The 21762-nt window shown below is 43.8% G+C and overlaps 1 protein-coding gene across 5 annotated transcripts in view; it reads right to left on the bottom strand.

Annotated features, from left to right (window-relative positions):
- Nucleotides 1–21762, bottom strand: part of cbfa2t3 (CBFA2/RUNX1 partner transcriptional co-repressor 3) — a 156586-nt gene that overhangs the window by 48589 nt on the left and 86235 nt on the right. The window contains exons 4-5 of one of the 5 annotated variants that reach the window (XR_015857355.1): nucleotides 14663–14725; nucleotides 13663–14515 (exon numbers count right to left, since the gene is read on the bottom strand). The exons of the other annotated variants lie outside the window; for them this stretch is intronic. The gene's annotated coding sequence lies outside the window, so the exon portion shown is untranslated. Of the gene's footprint in view, nucleotides 1–13662; nucleotides 14516–14662; nucleotides 14726–21762 lie in introns of those variants that run through there. 5 annotated transcript variants of the gene reach the window in all.

Raw genomic sequence — 21762 nt, 5'->3', positions numbered from 1 at the left:
CAGATAGACTCGCTGGAGACATCAAAACAAAAGACGGCCCCGATGGAATGTTTAGGCAAGTTATTGAATGGGTCAGAAACCACAAACACGAGCTTCCCTTCCAAAAAAATGTGTGTAAATGAGACAAGCGTACAGTAGGTAGAAGAAGTTGACAAATGGGCCGCCGGAGCATCTGCTCCAAGGAGGCAAGAAAAAGAAGCAGCAGAAGAAGGGAATGGAGAGTGAGAGCGGAGGGATGGAGTGTTGCTGCACTTGGAAAGCTGCCTCCACATCTGCTCGTCCATGATGTCTGCGCCAGCCGTCAGCTGTCATTTTGGACCGCAGTCAAGTGGCGCAGAGGTATCGCGGGCCTGGCAACGTGCCTCCGTGTGTACCCAGAAACAACCTCGTTTGTTTTTCCAATACCGTCTAAATGTCCTCTGTCTCTCGCGTCCTCTCTTGACCCATCCGGTCCAGGGGGCGGGGCTAAATTCAGCTTTTGCCAGCTACCTTTCTGGACTTGCATGACTTGATCCATTTGGCAGTCTGGAGATGTGAAATGAAATTGAAGTCTCTCGCTCACTAAAAAGCCCATCGGTTGTAAAACAAAACAAAAACAAAAAACATGCCACTCGCAAGCCATCAAGATGCATTACTGGAGGGCAATTAAGCCAAAGTAAGAATTTAAGTGTCCCAACGCATCAGGCGGCCTCGTAAATAACTGGATTGTATTTAAGCACCGCCATTAGGCAGCGCAGACAAACAGCGGTGATTCGACAACCCTCTCACGTCGGCCAAATGAAATGAGCGCGAGAAAGAGAAAACAAAAGAATGCAAGTCAGAACTCAAAACAACCAGAAAAGATATAAAGACGACTGAAGAGGATCAAAGTCCAATAAAATATCAACCGATAAAATTTTGGGAGAATATGGCAACGTTGAGAACAAAACAGGATGTGACAAAGGATGTGGCAAAAGACAAATAAACAAATAAATACATGGATGGATGATTGGATGACTGAGTGAATGAATGAATGACTGAGTGAATGAATGAATGAGTGAGTGAGTGAGTGAATGAATGAATGAATGAATGGATGGATGGATGGATGGATGAATGGATGAGTAAATAAATAAATAAATGAGCAAACAAACAAACAAACAAACAAACAAATAAATACATGGATAGATGGATAGATGAATGAATGACTGAATAAATAAATAAATAAATAAATAAATAAATAAATAAATAAATAAACAAACAAACAAACAAACAAACAAACAAACAAATAAATACATGGATGGATGGATAGATGAATGAATGACAAACAAACAAACAAACAAACAAATAAATACATGGATGGATGGATAGATGAATGAATGAATGAATGAATGAATAAATAAACAAACAAACAAACAAACAAACAAACAAACAAACAAACAAATAAATACATGGATGGATGGATAGATGAATGAATGAATAAATAAATAAATAAATAAATAAATAAATAAATAAATAAATAAATAAATAAATAAATAAATAAATAATAAGCGAGCAAGCAGGTTCTGGTGTGTGTGTGTGTGTGTGTGTGTGTAAGTGTGTGTGCTGTGCGGTGCTGCGTTGCTGTGTGGTGCCTGGTTGCCTATGAATATTCCATGAGGCAGTGAGTGGGGAAGTGTGCTGCCTGGAACATCTGGTCCGGTCCACAGGGACCCTCGTGGCGAGAAAGCTGCAACTTCAGGAGGAAAGAAAGGAAAAAAGAGGTGGGGGGGTGCCAAAATGTGTGTGTGTGTGGAGGTGGGGGTGGGGGGGGCACCAGCAATCAGCAAGCCTGCATCATATGCTTGATTTGTTTAGCTAATTTGATTTTAAGACCAGTCGTCCGCGCTCATACAATTCAGACCAAATAAATGAAAGCAAAATATTCTTCAGGGTTAGCGTTCAATGTGATCCCATACGTCGCTCATCATTCAACGGACGTGAACATGCCATTTGTTTGCACGCTCACACATTTGCATTCAAATTGCCAAAGTCCATTACGGAGAAGACGTAGCCGTGTTGATGTAGAAACCACAAGGTTTGCGAGGATTTATTCAATGGGACTCCAAGTGGAAGATGTGATGAAGAGGCAAGGTTACCAAAGGGGGGCGGGGGTCACAAGCGGAAAGGCTGAATGCAAAGTAAGTGCACAATTGACGACGGCCTTGTCACGGGAGCGTCGACGAGATGGTCCTAATGAGAAGCGGCTTGGCTTTCACCTAGTGACAAGCTTGCATATGGTAATTCCGTGAATGCAAGTTCTTGAGCACTGTCTCAATTCACGAGAAAATAGTGGCGATGACTTCTATCGGAGTCAAACGTACAAAAGATAATGCCGAAACCTGACCCTCAACTTATTCAATATATATATATATATAAAAAAATTTGATTTGTAATGCGAAAATAATTGACTTTATATTTTGATTTGATTAAGAAGTTGTTATCCAACTGTTACTTTCTCTCATTAATAGCAATTTGATGTAAAACATTCTGAGTAAAAGGAGAGGTCACAGCAGACGGCTTTTTGAGCAGCATAATTACATTTGCTTGAGTGAAACATCTCAAGGTTTGCCGCCTTAGAAAGTCTGTTTGGATTTCAAAACAAAAATGCAAGCTCTTTTTCCAATGTTTTTTTTTTTCTCCCCTGCCATATTCGTTATTATAAAAAAACCTTGTATCAAACATCTCTGAGTTGAATGTATCTTGAAAAAAGAAAATATGGCAGGGTGAAATTAATTCATTAGTCTGACTACTTTTCATGGAAGTAAATTCTGTTTGTTTGTTTTACTTTATTTCAATTTCAACTATTTAACAATTTACAACATTTACTCGGCAAAAGTTTAAATGAGAATTTTTTTTAATCTTACTAAACGAATGATGACTTTTACTTTTACTCTCGCGTTTGTAAACCTCTTGCACAATTAGAAACTAATGATCAAATCCAATAATTAACTGAATTCTTATAATTCCTCTTCTTTCCCTAATGCTCCCTGCAGTTCCATTCAAAAGTCACTTTATTTATTTTTAACAGCACCATTTATTATTTTTTCTTTCGATCTCGCTAAAAGCGAGAATTCCCTTTAGTTTTGGAGCAAATGTTGGAACTTGTTTTTCAACTACCAAGACCTCCAAAATTCAAACAGTTCCAGATTTTGTCAAAGCTGCTAAACATTATTTTGTTAATCATTGTTTGTTGTTGCAAAAGTCCAAGAAGAATGTATGGGAAAGCAAAACGATGTACGATTTCCACATGAACTCCCGTGAGGTCACAAGAGGCGTGTTGGTCCCATCCATAATTTGGTGTACGGGATTTATTTTTTTATTTTTTGTTTTTTGCTTGAGTGCATATAATCAGCCCTCATCAGGAGTGTGTTGCGGCAGCTGGAGCCCGATGCTGTCCACGCTGGCGGATGAGGGTCAGGGTGTCTTGTCCTGTCCTGGATGCTGGATCATGGAGATCCTTTCATTAGACACGAGCAACTCTGCCATGATTGGCCTTCACCGTGGCGCACCTGAGCACAACCCGGCACGACGCTGCTGCTTCAGCTTGCCTCCATCGCACTCAGCATTTATTAGCGTTCGACTGCCGTGTCTGCTGGTGGTAGAACTCGCTTATTTCATGGAAGTGGCCTCATGTTTTTTTCCATCATTCAAAAAATAATCAAGTAAAATGCATATCCAAAAATCTTCTTTGATAAATCTCCCTTGTAATTTTGTATGCAGGTTGAGGAATCAAATATAAAATCGATTGGCGTGTGTTGACAAACAGAGGCGTTTAAAAATTCCCATTTTGATCTTTCATGTGTTCGCGGGGGAGTCGACAAACGGCAGAATCCTCCGGTCCAATATCCGCTGATGGATTGTCTGTTTGACCATAATATGTGTGGTGAAAGACCACACGAGCACACCTCATTCATCACTGCCACGCTCGCTACGCCTCACTCGTGCACGCACACTTTTCACCTTCATCACGCCAACACACTCGTTTCCTCTTCCACCTGAGACCTGCACATCACACACACATACGTGCCCTTCACCTCTCCTCCACCAGAGCGCCGACCTCTATCTTCACCTCTACTCCTTTTGACACAGCGCAGAGAATAGCTGGCCCCCTCCCTCCTTCCCTCCCACAGCTTTAGAAAGCAACATGGCGCACGTAAGCATGTCGAGTGTAGCCTTGAGCTATTCACATCTCGCTACGCTAATTATTACACACTGTTAAGACAAAAACAACTTACCGATTCAACACACGCCAGGAAAGTCATGATTGTTTTTTTGTTCTCGTTTCAATGTTACACTTCACACACGTGTGCTTCTATTACTATTCACCGCGGGTCGTCGGAGGTCGAGGGGAAGGACTGGAAGAAGCACGGCAAGCTAGCAACATTCAATAAAATAGGTGTCAGAATCAGCTGGAACGAGTTTTGCTCTGAGCAGAAAAATTATGATGTCATACAGGGTCTTTTTATTTGTGGTCAACAGCTTTTGCAAAACTCCAAAATTCAAAGCCAAGTGTGAGCGAATTGCACCCGTTGAACTACCCCACGTGTGCATGCATGGACATCATGGAGGATGTTCAGTATGCCGCGTGCGTGTAACGTAGCCGCTTTTATCCTCTCGCTATCAAATCAGCAACTCGGATGGTGTATTGTTGTGTTTTCACAGCAGAAGCGAGGAGTAAATTAAAAGCAGCGGCTGCCAGAGAACCATATGTCGAAAGGAAAAAGAAAAAAAACGCTGCAAAGATTAATTGATTATCGCTGCCACTTCCAGCACCTCCGACAGGGATATTAGCGTGCGTGTGCATGCGTGCCTCGGCGTCTCGCGTAGTGTGTACGTGTGGTGGCAGACTTCAAAACAGCATGTTTGTATTGCCCAGGAGGCCCAGGAGGGGGACCTGTCAGCCATGATGGTTTGTATTGTCTGCGGCGTCAAAACAGCACCGCAATAAAATTCTTAAACTTGCAGCCGTAAAAGCTGAAGACAAGAAACGTGTGACTCATTTACGAGAGCTTCGTCTGTAAGTTGGACTGTTTTGCTCTTTTGTCTCGGGCAGCAACATGTGACATTAACAAGGCTGCTTGGCAGGAAGAAACGGATTCAGAAGGTAAGTCGCATACATTTATTGGACAAAATGACAGAAAAAGAAATGTGGATACAGTTCAGTGGGTATTGACCCCCACCTGCTAAAGACAGACTGGAGGTGAGCATACTTTCACAGAATCCAGAGAAAAGAAAAGCAGAGGAGAGAAGGAAGTGAGCGAGAGAGGGAGGAAGACCACTCAGGGGAAATCAGCTCTCTCCACTCATAAACAAATTCATCATCAGCACTGACAAAGCGCACGCCGCATAACGATGAGCTTAAGTGCACAGCGCGGCAGGGAGGGGAGGGGAGGGGAGGGGGGGGAGGCTGAGGGGAAGAAAGACACAAGGAAAACAAAAGGTGAAATCAACATTAACATCCAGTTAGAGACACACAATGCCAAGCGCAGCTTTGAAGATGGATGCGCTTCTGCTTTACATTTCGCTTCGCAAATTGCCATTATTATTATCAGATGGATAGATAGATAGATAGATAGATAGATAGATAGATAGATAGATAGATAGATAGATAGATAGATAGATAGATAGATAGATGGGGTAAGATGAATAGATAGATCTTGGGTGTGGTGAAACAGTGGAGGAAGGGAGGGAGGGAGTACAAGGACCCCTGAGATGGAGGAGCAGAGGGGAGCCAGGGTCTAGACTGACAGCCCATAATTACGGCTCATTTTCAGTCATTAAGCGCGGGCACTGATTAATAATGAAGCCTCCCTCTTCCTCCTCCGACACGCAGACAGAAATATGCAAATACAGTACGTGCATGAACAAATACACTCAAAGATGAGCAGTCGGGCACGTTGCGCACACCCAGAGCTAATGGCCTCCACCAGGAAGTCGGCTGTTTGCTTCCTAGAAGTATTTTTACATGCGCTGATAAATACGTCCGACTTGACAACTCCTTGTTTTCCATTGTGTTGAAAACCAAGGAGCTGTCCAGGACAGCGGTGGTGCTGAATTTAAAGCGAGCACACGAGCGGCGGGCGCCTCATCCCTCTGTTTGTTCCCCCTCCATCTCCCCTCTTCCCCGCCCACCTCGGCATCTCCTCCTCCTTCTTGCTGGCTGTCAGAGGAACCAGTGCCTCCTTTGAACTCCAACACTGGCACCCTGCAAAGATCAAACTCTGAGCTGCTCCCCACCATGAAATATTTAACACACAGAGGGGACACGCTCAGTCATTGTGGGTCGAGAGCTGCTACAAAGGTGCTACATGAAAGTTGGAGACAAAATGAAAGGAGGAGAGGAACATTTTCAAGCCAAGGCTTGAGCTCTTCCCTTGTAAACAAAGTACTCCTCCATTCGGGACTCGGGTTTTGATGGGGCTGAATTATGTTGCTGAAAAACAAAAATCACGTGTTTCCATCAAAAAGATTAGAATCATTCCTGATTAAATTCTAGTTGTTCTTATTCCGTGATTATTGACTATGACAACATTGGTGCAGACACAGCCACACACACATAGAGCCACGTGCATGAACACCAGCGGCACCAGTCCAAAGAGGGCCAGGACAGAGTGGGCTGGTCCCAGCTGGTCCCTGCTAACACATTCCAGTGCACCCTAATGACAGCGGGCCCCCCAGCTTCTATGACCCTGGCCCTAACACCCCTTCATGGGTCCCCAGGGATCCCGCAGGGCCGGGACGGGTGAGGAGGAGGACGTCTCGGGAGGAGGAGGGGGGAGGAGTGACACAGATGAGGGAGGACACTCCAGGTGGTGGGACAGCTCTGAGGGAATTGGAAGTCATGAATATATTAACTGACAGGAGGGGGAGTAATGAATTCAAATTAAATTATATGTGCTGAGCACCGCATGAACACGAGCAAACACGCCGGTGATATTTCAAGGGGGTCGACATAATTATACCTTTCAGGAAATGTGATATAAAAAAAGGAAATAACGTGTGAGATAATGTGATGCAAAACACAGTTGCACTCAAAGAAAGTTCACAAGCTCAAGTTTTAAGGTGGCGGGAATTGTTGCCACCATGATAGTACATGTGCTGAATTTAGAATATTACAACTAAACATATCTGATACTAAATATGAATATACAATACATATATAGTGGGGCCGTTTACAATGAAAAACAATTGATCAGTCAGCCAATTAGAGACCAGCCGATGTTTAGTGTCGTGGCCTCGCTCCCTTTCTTTAACTTTGCATGTCATGTTTTTTGTTTGTTTGGTTTTGTTTTTTTATTTTGTCAGTTAAGTGTTCCCGGTGTTCTTTGTAAGTCTCGTTGGATCATTATTTCCACCTATGCTTGTTAGCCCCGCCCCTTGTGTCTTTCAATCAGCTTCCTCAGCCACTCAAGTCCAGGAGTTCCTCATTGTCTGGTCAGTTTGTTTGAATTTAGTTTCTTCCTTTCTGTCTTCGTTGCCTTTTGTTTCTTCAGCTTTTCCTTGTTTGCTGTTTTTTTTTTTCCATTGAAATGAAATATTTCTCGACTGAGGCACAGCCTCCTTGCTTCCCTGCACTTGGGTCCTCCATTTTCTCGATTCATGCATGTTACAGAGAAAACCAGGATATAATAAATAAAAAATAATAAAGAGATGGAAATTTGGATGGAATGTATTTTGATTAAAAAAAAACAGATTAATCGCTTATTGAAAAAATCATTAATTAATAGCTCTAAAATTGAAAAAGGTGCCGATCGTCCATGTGATTGGTATCGGAACTGGCCGACCTCGCTCCTGGACGATAACGCAAATCCTTCTCGGAGCACCCCAAAAGCCTGAGAGGTGTTTTCTGATCCATGTTAATCAGGCTGATTTGCTCATGTAGGCCAAGCATTTGCTCCTTGTGGTTGTACAACCCGGGACAGCCGTTGAGGTGAGAGGAAGTCCAGCTGTCTCCCAGGGCTGCAAGTGGGCGAGGCCGCTCCACACATGCATGACCCCCCCACCCATCCCATCACCCACTTTATTCTAGGGTCCGTCTTTGCGTCGCCAAGGGCAACTGTCATCCCTAAATCCCCTCCGCTGTGGTGTGAGGGAGGCCGGGTCAGGTGACCAGAGGGTAAACATCACCCATTGGTCCAACCACAACAAATCTGGCCAGTTAGGCTCACGACAGTGGTGAGAGGTGGACAGGTTGGAGAGATACAGGAGAAGATGGTGGCGGTGTGCCGAACCTCTGCGTAGCCAGTGGCAGAAAGATACCAAATATTGGTATCGGTACGATAGTATCGGTACACCAATACTGATGTCGCCATTTTCTGACAGATGGTCGTCACCAACTTCCCTTATGTAGTTAATTATTTTATCGGGGTGAGATTCTAAGCATTTTTCCTGAAACACAAGAAAATTACATCAATCTTTCCACTTTCCATTGATTTTGATGCAAAAGTAACATTCAGTATGGCAAGATGTGCGCTCGACGTTAATTAAGGATTTTTAAGGCCGATTAAAAGTCCCAGTCACACCGAGCCGTGTTTCAAGGTTTCTATTATTCGGCGAGCCTGTGAGATGGCGAAAGATAGCACGTGAAGCTCCCGAGATAAACATGGGCTGAGATGTTGCTGGATAAGCGCTTATCTCAGCTTTCACATGCCTTTCAGCTTTGTCCTTCTTTTACCCTCGTTCCGCTCCCTCTATCTCTGCCTTTCTATCATTTTCCATCTCTCACAAGTAATCTGTTTTCCACCACATTCCTTGTCCCCGTGTCGCCTTTCAATTTAACATGCTCATCCTGCTATCTGATCATATCCCAGCGCCTTCTCCAACCTTCTTGCTATGCAATATATAGACTTTAAAGTTGTTGGGTTTTTTTTTTTTCTCCCATAGCCAGCCGCATCTCCTTAATGTGCCAGTAAAACGCAACCATGACTCTCGCTCTCACCTGGATGAATTATAAGGAGCATTAAGAGCATTCTCCAACGATGATAAATACTGTACGGCAAATTGAATACTAAAATACAGTGGGACGGGATAAGTTATATATTAGTGTGTGTGCATCGTGGCGCAGATTAGGAGGTGCGAGACAACAGATGGGTATGTCAAAAAAAAAAAAAAAAAAGCCCCAAGCTTCTAACATCAATCACTGATCCCGGATTGAGATTGATGTGAAGGAGGTAACACGTTTCAATAGCGCGGCTAAAAATTGCTGACGAGATATGACAATCGGACAACTCGTCGCAAGCAATTAAGAGCAACTTAAATGACAATTACAAAGGAGAAAAAAAAAGACTGGTGATTGATAAAAAGATCTGCATCCAGAATTTGGATGCTCCTCTTTCCCTCGTGAATCATTTCATCGCTCTATTTCTTGCTGTGTCAGTCCCAACCATGTGTGTGTGTATGCACGTGACAGATGAACATGGACGAGCTTGATGACAATGACAGGACTTGATGAGTAGATGTAGCTGGCTGCTGATGCTTTGACCATATGGACGGGTATTGTTGTGCCCCCCCCCCCTCCCCTCACCGCCACAGATGGTGCCCGCGGCAACACAACACAACAAAACCTCAGCTATTGTTTTACCACTAGCAGTCATAATAAGGAGAAGGAGGGGCAAATAATTACTTGTGCAGCCAGCAAAATGTGTCCTTCTTCAGAGCTGGTGTCCAGAAGGGCAGATTCCTGAGAGAAAGAGGCCAGAACGCTTGTTGGTAATTGACTGATATGCTAATGAACACCTAATTATAGCCAGCGCACGAGCGCAGAGGTCCGCCTCGGCAGTCGGCGCCCCGTGACCCGCTTTGTGACAAACTGTCACTTCATCTTGCCGCATCACTCCACAGCCTATCAAATGTGACCCCAAAAATAGGCAAGTACAAATATACACACGTTGAAAGATTTGACATATGTGCACGTACAAATGGACTGGAGTGGATAAGCGCACACTTGCAAGCACACACACATTTGTATGTGTGTGTGTGTGTGAGAGATGTAATGGATATTGATTGGGGTGTAATAATAAACATCAAGTCATGGCAGCGCCTTGAAAGGAAAAAGTACAGTTTATAGTCACCTATCATTAAAATGAGACTTTCTTTGGAAAAAATTCAAATTGCAGTTTGGAATCACAATTGCAGGTTGTAACGTTTGGCGGCTGCACCAAAGGAAGAAAAAAAAAAGACGGTGTCACTTCCACGGCTTATTCATTGAAATTGCTTGCCTGTGTATTCATGATCTTGTTTTACTTGTGACTGTGCTTTGAATAGTTTTACAAATGACTCTGCGGGGCTGCCAAATTACATCGGCCTTTGACTGAAAGCAATTTGAAAAGAGTCCCAAACATGCGCCACTTGACAAGTAAAATGGCCGTCAGCGTTCTTCTTTGCTTAAAAGGAATTGTTTTTTTACACACTTGGGGCTCGGCGGTGTTTAGTTTACAAATGTTATCATGACATTCGAGTCGGCGTGATTTATTTCAGATTATTTCAAACAATCATCCAAGAATGAGGACAATGGATGTTCCCTATCGATTATCATCGGTGGGCAGTTCTGGGTCAGACCAGATGGCCTTGATCCAACAGGTGGTCTCTTATCTGGGCTGGGGGGGGGTCTGGCATCTGCTAACCAAGGCAAGCCCTTAATTCAAGATGGCACAAGCGTCGTCCTTTCCTACCTACGAATGTCGATCACGTCGTTTCCTCAGCTCGGGCTTCAAATAATGACAAGTGGTTGGCATCCATTTTCATCAGATTGTTGTGTTTGTTCGGGCATGTTCGTATATTGTGGCCATTATTGCGCTTGTTTCATATAAAAGACTTGATTCATGGATGAGGAGCCTGAAATTGTGGCGACCAATTTCAATTAAATGTTCATTGTACGGGAGAAATGTTGTTTTTCCGAAAAGGAGATGAAAAGAATGAATAAGATGCTTAGACTCTTATTTTCTTATCGAGACTAACTCGGGTTCCATTTCTACGCACCTCCAACTTAGGAACGGCTGCCGAAACAATCTCAGCAGAAATATTGTGAGGAAAAGTGCGTGACACACCCTGACCTCAGCGTGAAAGTTCAGCCCAACTTGCTGCTAAAATTGAATTATTCATCAGACGTCAACGGCGTTCTTGTCTCGCTTTTAATTGACAGGTGTCGAGGTGAGTCCATATGGCACACATGCGTGGATACACGTATTCGACAAAGACACACACCGGTGCACACACGGCAAGGGAGGGACGTGCTCTGGGTTCACAATAGATGATGTACGTGTGTGTGTGGTGGAGGAGAGGTCTCGTTAGCACTACAAGTGTATGGCTAAATTAGTCTCCTCTATCCCCCATCACCTGCTCTCAGACACTGCAGCTGTCACCCAGCTATCTGGCTCTGGATTTATTTATGAGAGGTTTAAAATTGCATTCCGTACAGTATAGCCATAGTGTATCTATGCCCCCCACTGCAGTGTGACACTCGTCTTTATTTGGAAAATAAAAGCAACTGTTAGTATTGTGTACACTGTTGTTGTTGGTAAAGCTGATCTCTTTTGATTGCGAGTTTACTGTGTATGATAATAATGATAATAATAATAATAATAATAATACAATTTATTTGCCATCCCTTTCATGTCACACAAGGGGCTGCTTGGACATTTTTTGACTAATTTATCAAGTCCACCAAAATCAGCAATAGCTTGTTGTTTGTATGCATATTAGTGGTTTATTTATTTATTTATTTATTTATTTATTTATTTATTTATTTATTTATTTATTTATTTATCATGTTGATCAAATAATAGCTTATTTCTTTCTTTCTTTATTTTATTTATTTATTTATTTATTATGATCAAATAATATCTTATTATTTCTTTCTTTATTCATTTATTTATTTATTTATCATGTTGATCAAATAATAGCTTATTCTTTCTTTCTTTCTTTCTTTCTTTATTTATTTATTTATTTATTTATTTATTTATTTATTTATTTATTTATCATGTTGATCAAATAATGGCTTATTATTTATTTCTTTATTCATTTATTTATTTAATAATCTTTTGCAACCTGAACAGCTTTTCATAAGATAAATAAATAGTTTGCTAGGTTAGAAAATTTCGGGTTGGTGACAGACCTTGCAACCCACCTTTGTGGGACAAACTGAGCAGAATGAAAGTGGACAATAGTTTAAATAAGTAAGAGAGGGTGAAAGGTCACAAGGGTCACGACCCCTATAGTTGTGTCAGTATGTTGTCACCAGCTTATAACCTTTTAATGACATTCGAGTCATCTGTGTCTGCCGCTTGGTGGCATATGGTCACATTTCAGCCCAATAGACATAATTAGTTTTTATTTCTGCGTCTTTATTTCGTCCCCTCTACACTAATTGGCACGTGACCTTCCCGCCGCCCTCTCCGTACTGCTCCAATAAACAAACAAAGATGTAGTCCACAATAGCAAAGCGTTTAATTTCTAATTTCACAGTCCTTTGGAAGAGGGGACAACACCCAGCGACACACGCTGCTCTTTTCTGGCCCTGCAGTTTTTTAAAGAGCATGTAATTACATCTGCAAGCTTGGTGTCATGGCTCCCATTTTCAATTGAATGTATAGATGTAATAATGCACTGTGGCCGGAAGAAAACATCCATCTGGAGCTGCCTTTTTACATGCTGCTCATAACTGACTTGCATAGTCAGTCATTCAATTTCATCACGAATGTGTTGTGGACGCTGACCGCACTTTCAATGCAAGCCTAATGGATTGGTTGGCGGATAACAGCGGGCCGTGAGGAAGTAGTTTTCCTACTCGCTCGTCCCACCGACCGACCGACCGACCGCAGCCGTAAAGAGATGAGATCAATAGGAAGCACCGGCAAACCAGATTGAAGCTTGGCTTCATTCAAATGCTCCTACCAAATAAAAATCCTTTAATCCTCCTCTTTGGCTGGTTTTCAGGTTCGTTTAGAACAACTAATCCTGTCGTGAGCCTCCCGCGTAGGGATCTAACATTGTTGTCGAATAACAACAATGTGTACGTTTTTAGCGCTTCGTCGTTTTTTGGATGATAAATACTTCAGTTGTAACAACCCGACGGTTGTGTCGAGACTTTTTGAAATATCGAACTGAACTGAAATTTTCGTGGTTCAAGTTTTGCTTATATGTTTGGATTTGAGTCCTCGTTGGTGATGATGCTGTTTGACTTTCCAGAAATCTTCCAGTTATGTTTTTCCTTTTTTGACTCCCCTTGGCCTTGACTGTTCTGTACATCTGCCGGCCATTGTCCAGCAGCGTGCGGCACAAACAAGCGTCAATTAGACTGTGTGTGATTGCTCGGGCGGACCTGGGCACCTGTCTCAAACATCCTTTGACGAGCTGTAACGGAACCCCTGCTCTGCTAAAAATAGCCGGATACACACAGGGCTAACAACTCGGGCTAATGATCGCTTTTGCAGGTCAGCCTCCGAGTGATCACTGTTAAGAAGTGACATGTATCCTGGAAAAGTCAGCAAAAATCCAAAATCTGGTCACTCCTTGTTAGCTCTTTGAATGCCAGCGACCAGAATATTGACATTTTATTCATGTTGACATGCACTGAGCTGCTACAACAATAATACAACTTGAGCTTTGTTTGAAATGTTTTTTTTTTATTTGACATACATCTATATAAATAACTGTTGGCAATGGAGTAGAGGTGCATAAATAACCAAATTATTAAAAATATTTTAGTATAGTTACATTTGTTGTGAATTGCCATAGTGCCAGTTTGATTTATTCAATAATGTATTATTATTTATTTGATTTATTGAGACTCAAACGTTCCGATGCTATTGAATAAACACATTGATTCATCGATTCATGCTTGCCTCCATTTGACAGAATTGCTTATTCCATCGATTGTGCCGCAAGCTGCAATTGTTAAAATATTTATTTCCGCCCACAATCAGGAAAAAACATCACCAAATCCTTCAACGAGAAATAGAATGCAAATCGACAATGACGTGAGCAAATATATTTTGTTTGTACAAATGATAGACAATTGCATTTTTCGCGTGTCAATAGTTAATCCTCAAAAGAAATGACAACAAAGAGGGGGAAAAAAAAACATTTGCATATGTCAACATCCATCATACGCTTACACGGATAAAAGCAGAGGTAAATATTCCGGTCTCGCACAAAAAGACACTGTTAATCTGCCCGCAAACTTCACGCTTTAAAAGAACCGCAGCTAATTAACAGCACACCAGTACAGGAATATATTTTAATATTGATCTCCTTCTGTCCCTGGAGCATTGTCTGCAAAATGTGCCAGTGCGTGTGTGCAGGCAAGAGTATGATTATGAATATTTTAAGAGCACATTTAACATGGCGAAGCCGGAGCAGGCTCGCTGAAGGATTTGTGCCTACTCTTCAGCTAATGACCTCAGGCGCTTCCAGCAAAGCTTCTTCATATTTTAAAGAAAGTCGATAAAGCCGCAGCCCAGTCAGCAGCATTAAGATTCATACAGACGCCACGGGGACTCTGGCAAAAAAAAAAAAAAAAAATTAATAACACGCGTGTCTAACAATCCGTCCCGCGATTTAGCGGAGTAACCGAGATCTCGGCCTCAAATGCAAAGTAGTAATGAACACATGGATGAGATAAATTCTGCACACGCCTCACTCTTACCTCTCAAATCAATGTACAAACACACTTTGTAGTTCCTTCGGGCCTCTCACACAAACACGTGTGCTGCAAAGCGAAGCACACAAATATTTCAGCGGTACACAAACTCATGTGCCTTACACATTCATATTTCCTCTCCGAACAAAAGCTTTATTTTATTTTAGGTTTTGTTTTCTTATGCAAGGTCAACCCTGATGCAGAATGCATCCAAAAGCTCTTCGTTTACAATCTGCTAGTGGCACCGAGGGAGCAAGGCACGGCATTGGCGTGAATTCAAAGTGTAAACAATTCACCCATGCAAAAAATAAGAGTGGGTGGAGACAAACCATATTAAATATATTCACATGCTTTTGAATGCACCTCAGGTGGCATCTGTCCTTTTTCAGAATGTTTGTAAAAAAAGAAATAATCATGATCAGATTTGTTTAAGTTGATTGAAAATGTTGCAATGTATTTACGGGGGAGATTTTTTGGGATAGTAGCTGGGTGAGTTGGTGTCACTTAGTGAGGAGATGATTGTAGAGTGGTAAGCGCAGTCGTCTCTGAAAGGCGAGACAGCATATGGCGTTGTCTCCAAGAGAACAACGCGGCACCCAAGCCGCCTGGCAGCACGTGTGTGTGCGTGTGTGTGCGTCCATGCGTGCGTCCATGTTGAGTCTCCATACAAACAAGCAAGTCAAATATTCACAGTATTAAGAAATACAAGTGTGCGCATTTGTGACTTTTCTTTGCCGTGATAATCACAAAGGCAAGCAATCTGGACTCAAAGAGCAAAAAGTCCCGAGCGATCATCTGCCTGGCAGAATAGTTTCCATTTCCCCGTGTGGGAGTTAAAAGGGAACGGAGAGGATCAATAAAGCTTTAATGGAAAGCCATCAGGAAATTCAGAAGCTCATTACAAGCAGAAAGCCGGGAAGCTCCACAGCATTTATTTAGGGCGAGTTACCTTAAGACTGCCTGTTGAATTAACTTTATTCCGTCCATTTGACCACACACCGCGGGGCCCCTGTTATTCGCACACCGAGTAAAAACGAATAACACGTTGCGGGCAAATCATGGGAAGTTACAATCTGAGATTTGTTTGGAAACTGAATGAAAAAGGCTGCCGGGGCGGGGTATATCTGCAACCCAAGCTGTTGAAAATCAAAATCCAAGGCCAACCCAAACAATTCAGCATATAGCCACTCCCCCTCTCTCTCTCTCTCTCTCTCTCTCTCTCTCTCTCTCTCTCTCTCTCTCTCTCTGAAAGGCCACAATGAGAGGCTTGTTTAAGCAGCTCATCGGCAGCCTGGTAGCCCATATGTGCCTCACACGCCAGCGTCCCAAGTGGCTTCCAGCTCTGTGCAGTGATACCATCTCATTTGCCAACACGGACCTTTTGGAAAAGCCCCAATTCCTCAATTTCTCTCCTCCTGGCTGATGTTACCAGTGATGGTGGAGCAGTTGGGGAAAAAAAATATAAGGCAAGATAGAAGTGTAAATAATAAAACAGATCGTTTTTCGTCAAGGTGTGAATCTTCCCGGCCAATTCTGACTTATGCGGTGAGAAGCAGACAGATATCCACGTGGGTTCGGTGGAGATCGAGTCATATGCTCGTCTGCAGGTCCCGCATGGCGACGTTCCGCTTATCCCCCTGCTACCGCACATATGTTCGGGACAGTTGGACGCGGCCGATGGCGAAAATGGTTCAGGCGGACACAGATGGAGAAAAAAATCTCCCACCGGGTTGTATTCACATAATTTACACATTCTCGAAAAAAAGGGAGATGGAAAAAAAATATTCAATATGAATCAAGCACAGGTTTTTTTTTTCACATTTGTTAAAATCGGAATAAATGAACAGCCAGATAAAGTGTACAGTAAGACTGCTATTGCTCAGACCTCACAGGAGGTTTGCCCTTTGACCTTTGAAATTGTAAATAAGCTACATAAGTGCAGAGGGCCAAGGTTTGTAAAATGACATCTTCGGCTCAAGCATTTAAACGTCGGCCTTGAGCGTCACCTCTCAGAAATACACAAACGCATTTCTGAAAAGACCAAAATGAGGATCTACAAAATGCAGCTGGACGCTTAATCGCACTTTTCAACACAAGCATAAAAGAGAGGTCACGCAAAAGGTTACATCACAGTAACATGTTGATTACCCTCCCGTCGCCTTTTCAAGTCATCGCAAACGACGTGTCGTTAATGTTTCGTCTTTTGTGAACGGAGGCCATCTTGACAAAAAGCGAGGCCGCTCTTTGCAAACGTCCTTGCGCTGTCAAATCTTTCATAAGAAAACTGAAAGTACTTCATTGTGGAGTTGAGATCTTTTCTAATCTGATCATTAACTCCAATGTTTTTTTTCTTGCACAACAGGTAAGCCAGAAATGTTTTTTTAGCAGCATGCGCCATCTTTCACCTCACATGACCCCATCACATGATTTCATTCATGCCTGCATACTCCGGGTGGCACTCGTATGTCAACAATCTGAATCTCTTGGATGAAAGTCAAGTTCGCAGCTGCGACATCGGAATAATTCATCGCCGGCTTTTTTTTTTTTTACCCGGAGGAGCCACAGGTAGTTGATGAAGTGGCAGTGCCAAGACTCCCAACTGGCGAAGACGAAGCGCAGCTGCCGGGAGTCAGTACGGCCAGATGCCGTCGCTGATGTACCATGTGTTCCGAGCAGGGCAACGGTGTGTTTGTGCGCGAGCGAGCCGGCTGCGAGGGAAAAGTGCGAGACGCTTGCCAAGACATTCTCACGCTGATGCCAACCCGACACATGCTCGGGTAGTCCCCGTGGTTGGCGCGACCGTATCAGCCTCTCTCCTGAATCTGTAGGGGGTCCTTTCTTCCTCAGATGCGGCACCCTTTGCCAAGATGGAAGCTGGCACCCGTTCTCCGCCGTCCCGCCCGTCGGCGGCGAGATCGTTTCAGGTGGCGGCGAATAATGTCTTGGCAGCGGGCCATTGCAGCTTTACTCGATGCCATGGTGTCACTGTAACCTTTATCGCCAATCCTTACACGGCTACGCATATATCACTATATGTACATCTAATCTCGTACCGCGCCAACACGTCCTCCCGCGGTATGAACGAGCCTCTCGACGGCTGCGATTCCTGTGCCCGCGAGCAAAAAACATGGCTGACTTCCAGGAAACGAATCCCAAAACATTGGTCGTTTGTTCAAAGGAGGCAACATCCAGTCGTTGTCAGTTTGTATCCTCGCAAAATTCGTCATCGGAGAAAGACCGGAGAGGGAAAATCATGGCAGATAAAGCGTTGTCGAGAAACAACGTTATTATCGGAGGGTAGCATCCTCTTGAATAGGAAGGGCTGGTCTTCCTGAGAGCGGAGGGCTTCTCTGATACAAAGACTCCACATTCATTAGGAACATGCCATCATGGTTTGTGGTGTAGGGGGTTTGGGAGGCAAGTGAAAACTTTTTGAACGTGTGCCACGTCTGTACCATTCTGTTATCCGAGGCCCTCGACTGCCAGCTGGCGGCTGAATGTGCCCACTAGCGCAATGATGCCAAGCTAGTTGGCACAGCGATATGTGATGTAAAGCCAAATAATCCCGGCGTCGTCCATACGCATCCAAGGCGGTCTCGCTGTAGTCCAGGCGCATCCATGACGCATCCAAGGGGGTCCCGGCGTCATCCAGGCGCATCCAAGGCGGTCCAAGCATCGTCCAGGCGCATCCAAGGCGATCCCGGCTCCATCCAGGCGCATACAAGGCGCATCCCAGGCGGTTCCTGCATCGTCCAGGTGCATGCAAGATGGTCCCTGCCTCTTCCAGGCATGTCTAAGGCGCATTCAAGGCGGTCCAAGCGTCGTCCAGGTACATCCAAGGCAGTTCTGACGTCGTCCAGGCACACCCAAGGCTGTCCCGGAGTCATTCAGGAGCATCAGACGCGGCCCCGGCGTTGTCCAGGCCCACACAAGGCTGCCCCGGCGTCGTCCAGGCGCATCCAAGGCGGTCCCGGCGTCGGCCGGGTGCAACCAAGGCCGTCCCGGCGTCGTCCAGGCGCATGCAAGGCAGTCCCGGCTTCGTCCAGCTGCATCCAAGGCAGTCCCGGCTTCGTCCAGCTGCATCCAAGGCAGTCCCGGCGTGGTCCAGGTGCATCCAAAGAGATCCCGGCGTCGTCTAGGCGGGTAAAAGGTGGTCCCAACGTCTTCCAGGCACATCCAGGGCAGTCCTGGCATCGTCTGGGCACATCCAAGGTGCATCCAGGGTGGTCCTGGCGTCCATTAGGTGCATCCAAGGTGCATCCGAGGCACATTTCAAGCCACATTTCAAGTCGTCCAGGGGCATCCTAGGTGGTCTTGGGGTCGTCCAGGGGCATCCAAGGTGGTCTTGGCGTCTTACAGGCGCATCCAATGTGGTCCAAGCATCACTGAGGCGCATCCAAGGTGATCCCGGCGTCATCCAGAAGCATCCAAGGTGATCCCGCCGTCGTCCAGGCGCATCCAAGCTGAGCTTGGCGTCAACCAGGCGCATTCAAGGCTGTCCCGGCGTCGTCCAGAGACATCCAAGGCAGTCCCAGCGGCGTCCAGACGCATTCAAGGCGGTCTCAGCGTTGTCCTGGCGCATCCAAAGCATATCCAAGGCGGTCCCGGCCTCACCCAGGCGCATTCAAGGCGCATCCAAGGCAGTCCTGGCGTCGTCCAGGCGCATCCAAGGCAATCCCGGCGTCGTCCAGGCGCATGTAAAATGGTTCTCCGGCGTCGTCCAGGCGTGACCAAGGCGATCCCAGCGTCCAAGCACGTCCAAGGCGCATTCAAGGCTCATCCAAGGCGGTCCAAGCATCGTCCAGATGCATCCAAGGCAGTTCTGACGTCGTCCAGGCACATCCAAGGTAGTTCCAAAGTCATCCAGGCGCATTCGACGCGGTCCCGGCATCGTCCAGGCGCATCCGAGGCAGGCCCGGCTTTGTCCAGGCACATCAAAGGCAGTCCTGGCGTCGACTCGGTGCATTAAAGTCAGTCGCGGAGTCGTCCAGGCGCATTCAAGGTGGTCCTGGCTTGGTCTCAGCGCATCCAAGGCGGTCCCGGCGTTGTCCAGGCGCATCCCAGGCAGTCCTGGCTTGGTCCAAGCGCATCCAAGTCGGTCTTTGCTTCGTCCAGGCGCATTCGAAGCAGTCCTGGCTTCATCCAGGCACGTCCAAGGCAGCGTACCAAATTGCTCAGTGCAAAAAAAAAAAACACCATTGCAAAAGACCTACCTGCAGTCGTGGATATGGTCTCCGTCATGCTGCCTCATTCACATTAAAAAAGAAATCATTTTATTTACTTTTGTTTTGTAGGATAAAATGTTTTAAATATTGTGCTTCTTACTTTGAATTGAATATTAATTATTACTGTTATTTCATTTAATATTATGTTTGCTCATTATTTTGTATTTTCTTCAGCATAAAATGGCAGCTGGTCAAGAATGTTTAGAGTTTAAAAATTCACAATTTATTTTTTAATTTCAGGCAAAGTGATGCACATTCAATCTGTTCTGTTACAGACACAAAAACAATGTTATAATACAGTTATTCTTTACTGTAAGTTGACCTTTCTTTTTGATTTAGTTTTGTTTGCTTTAATCATTGAAGAATCATTCAAGTTTAATGTTAATAAGGGTACAAGCGTGGGGGGCTCAAAATGTTTTTCTCTCTCTGGGGGGCATCAGGGAATTGATTGAGCAGCACTGATCTAAGCGCAGGCGCAGGGCAGGGCAGGGTAGGGCAGGGCAGGGCAAGGGTGGGCAGTTTCAACCAGATGCGGGCACATGACATAGCCGCACACAAAAGACTTATGCTAGTTGCGTTAATCTGTCGATGGTGTTTTCCACCATTGATGCGCTAGCATCAAGCTAACCAACCTTAGCGTTCATCACATTTTCTTCACATACTGTGTCAAATCTGTATTGGGTGGTTCACAGCCACCAAAATATTTGAGCCACTAAGCTTCAATCAGTTTTAGGTATACATAATATATTGTATGCTGCGAGTATTGTTATATTTTCTGCCTACAAGTGTTGCTGCAAAGTTTGTGTTCAAATATCAGTGTTATATTGCAGTTATAATGACCGCAACATTAATCTAGAATTGTTAGCATTATATGTTAGCATTAAGCTCAGACAAAACAAACATCCGGGAGATGCTAAAATACTTGTCGTACAGTGTGACTTTTGTAAATGAAATATAATGACTTACTTGTTTGCTGTTCTCCCCGAGTCTTCAGATCATAATGGCAGACGTAATTTTTGGAACCGCATTGAAGGCGGTCCCAGCATTGTCCAGGTACATCCAATATACTTTTCTATTTTGATCTACGTCATCTATTTACTTTTCTCTATTTTCTCTATTTACTTTTCTATGTTGTCTACGTTTATCTATTTTTATCCTTTTACTTATCCAATTTTGTGTATTTACTTTTCTACTTCTATAAACGTATCTATTTTATCTATTTTTCCATCCCTCCAGCCACTATTTCTAAATGTTTACTCATCTATTTTTATCTACTTTTTACTTATCAATTTTTTTCTATTTACTTATCAACTTCTATATACTTAACTATTTTTCCTATTTAATTATCTAATTTTATCCATCCCTCCATCCATCCATCCAGCCAGCCACTATTTGTATCCGTTTACTTATCTATTTCTATCTACTTTTTACTTAGCGTTTTTGTTTTATTTACTTATCTACTTCTATATCTGTATCTATTTTATCTATTTAATTATCTAATTTTATCCATCCCTCCTTCCATCCATCCATCCAGCCACTATTTTTATCTGTTCACTTATCTATTTTTTACTTATCAATTTTGATTTATTTACTTATCTACTTCTATATACTTATCTATTTTGTCTATTTAATTATCTAATTTTATCCATCCCTCCATCCATCCATCCATCCAGCCACTATTATCATCAGTCTATTTATCTATTTTTTATCTACTTATCTATGTACTTAACTATTTACTTATTCAGATATTTAGTGATGTATTTTTACATATTTACTTATCTTATTCTCTCTATTCGGTATCAGTCTCAAAAGTCTCGAGTCTGGACGTTAGGTCGTCTTCCCACCACATTTTCTGTAGCTGGTGAGCCCATTCCATAAGAG

Source organism: Syngnathus floridae, chromosome 3 (assembly GCF_059516105.1).
Source record: "Syngnathus floridae isolate MCC-2025c chromosome 3, RoL_Sflo_1.0, whole genome shotgun sequence".
Lineage (NCBI taxonomy): Eukaryota > Metazoa > Chordata > Actinopteri > Syngnathiformes > Syngnathidae > Syngnathus > Syngnathus floridae.
The sequence above is the reverse complement of the archived record's forward strand: the minus strand, read 5'-3'. Positions and strand labels throughout refer to the sequence as shown.